Here is a 2,698-nt window from a genome sequence, read left to right as displayed (position 1 = left end):
GAGAAACTTTTGTGTCTCTGTTACTACTGCGTTTCTCCTTTCTGTCTGTGCCCAAGTTCTGCTTTTTCTGTCACATTGGATTGACTATCAGCTTGTGGCATATAAAGTTTGGATTGATTCCTGGCATGTCTGCAGGCGTCCATGCAAAAAGGTCAAAGTTGGATCTTAGTAGCTCAACAAGGTGTTGTTTTGTTCCTGCAGAGAAAACAGAACTAATGTTAATAAATTGGTCGGCTTCTACTAATTGTACCTTTTGCAGGTCATTCGTTAGAGCAGGGTCGATTGGTATTGTTCCGAGGGTCCAGCTCGGCCAGAGTTTGGATGTTCTCTGTATTGTAGAAAGAGTTAACTCTTGGGATGGTTTCCTTTGGTACGGTCTTTAAGCCCGCATTGTAGCATTGCCGAGCTTCTTTATGGTCGGCATGAACTGTTGCAACGATATTGTCCTACACAGAAAACTTTACACAAAGGTGAACTGTGAAAACAATAGCTCCAAAAGAGTTAAGAGATGGACGTTCCAAAATGATACTATATGGATTAGCACAATCAACCACCAAAAATTGGATATCTAAGATTTTTGAGTTCGGAGACTCCTCTAGTGTTGTTCTTAACCATACATAACCTGATACAAGTACCCTTTCTCCGGAGAACCCTACCAATTCTTTGGTTGAGAGTTGCAGGGCCTTATCGTTGAGTTGCATCTTTTTGAAAGTGGAGTAGAACAACACATCGGCGTTGCTCCTAGGGTCAAGTAGGACCTTCTTGACTGTCGATTCTCTCATGTGTATCAAAATTACCACCAGGTCATCTAAGTTCGGACATTGCGACTTAAAATCGGAGGCGTCGAAGGCAATTCGTTCAGCTGGAAGTGGAGCATATGTCTCTTGGCAAGATCCGTCCATTGTCATCATGGCTCGGTAACTCCTTTTTCTTGCTGTATTTGTTGCTCCTCCTCCTGTAAAACCTCCCAAAATGTAATTTATTACTCCTTTTGAAGCATGAGATTCAACCATTCCATGCCAAGTTCCTTTGTCCTTGTGGTATGAACTATAATTAGGCTTGTCAGTGTCTCTGCTTGTTGTTTCTTTCTGGCTTCTAGAGATGACATATTTATCCAGTAGGCCCTGTTTGGCTAACCTTTCCAATAGGTCCTTGGCTACTATGCATTCATCGATGGTATGATCGTACTTTTGATAAAATGCACAGTGTTTGCTCCTATCTACATACTTCTGGTCCTAATATGTTCCTGCTTTGCTCAACGGCTTTATAAGCTTGCTATGTACGATTTCTTTAATTATATCCTCTCTTTTTGTGTTGAACTTAGTGTATGAGTCGAATTTTGGTGTTAGCTTGAAGGGTTTTTTGAGGTCCTTGCTTTGAGGTCTGGGCAGTCTTTTTTCGTCTTGGTGCGGTTATTGTTTTTCCATGCGCCGAGCTTCACGGAGTTCTTCGATCTCCATTTGTCCCGAGGTTTTTTTTTCTCGGAATTCTGCCATTGTTTTTGGCTTGGTCATCGCTATGGTTTCTTGAAACTTCCCTGGACGGAAGCCGCTTTTGAGTGCGTGTAAATGGACTTCTGGACTGAGGTCTGGGATCTCCATGGTTGCCTTGGTGAACCGTGTCATGTAGTCCTTCAAGCTCTCGTGCTGTCCCTGTTTGATAGTGCTTAAATAGTCTTATCCGTGTATATATATCTTCGAGGCGAAAAAGTAGTCAATGAAAGATCTTGTCAACTCTTCAACACAAGAAATTGAACCTACAGGTAATATGGAAAACTAAAGTAAGGCAGCACCATCTAAAAAAGTTGGAAAAGATCGACAAAGTATTGGGTCAGCAGCACTATTAAAAAATATCATTGATTGGAACTTGGTAATGTGGATACAAGGGTTTCCGAATCCTTCATAGGACTTCAGCGTGGTAGGTAACACGAAGTTCTTTGGCATCTGGAATTTCATAATATCTTCGGAAAAGGGATTGGATATTGTTAGCTTTTCCTTTGGAGAAGTGATCTCCTGAGGGTCTGTGTTTCGAAGTCGTACATCATTTGAGAGCACATTGTTGGGATCTCCAATGCCGGGCTTTCCATTTCGTGCTAATAGATCGGCCATCTTTGTTACTTCGGCTTAGAGAGCAGCATTCATGACTACCAACTCGTCATGAATTGGAGGAGGGGGTTGGGGGGTAGTATCATCGGCCATGATCCTACAAAAAAGCGAGACAAAATCGTCGTGGGGTTAATTAAACTCGTGCCCCACAGTGGACGCTAAATGTTCTGATAAGGATACTCTTCCGTGCTATAGGTTGGCTTCGGGCTATTCGATGAACTCTTTAAACCTCTTATGGGAAGTAGCCTCGTAAACTCAAACCCAAGTGTGGTACTTACAAAAAACACTCCAATGCTCAAATTAGTGAAATATCAAAAAAAGAGTAAATATGATGTAGTGTGATTTCTTTTTGGTTCTTCTGCTCCTTATCGTCAGCTAGCATTCTGAGGTGAAATATTTGTCAGTTATTTTCGAGATATTCGACCGACTAAGTACAAGATTTGGGAGAAAAAATTTGTTGCGGTGCACAATTATCTATTTGAATTTTGCTTTATCCTACTAAAGTATAACTCAGTTTTTTCGATATATTAGAATTACAGTACAAATATATTATCATTTTTATACTTATTTATTTTTTATTCTAAAGACCTATC

The sequence above is a fragment of the Arachis ipaensis genome, chromosome B09 (assembly GCF_000816755.2).
Source record: "Arachis ipaensis cultivar K30076 chromosome B09, Araip1.1, whole genome shotgun sequence".
NCBI classification, from domain to species: Eukaryota; Viridiplantae; Streptophyta; class Magnoliopsida; order Fabales; family Fabaceae; genus Arachis; species Arachis ipaensis.
Note: the sequence above shows the minus strand (reverse complement) of the source record.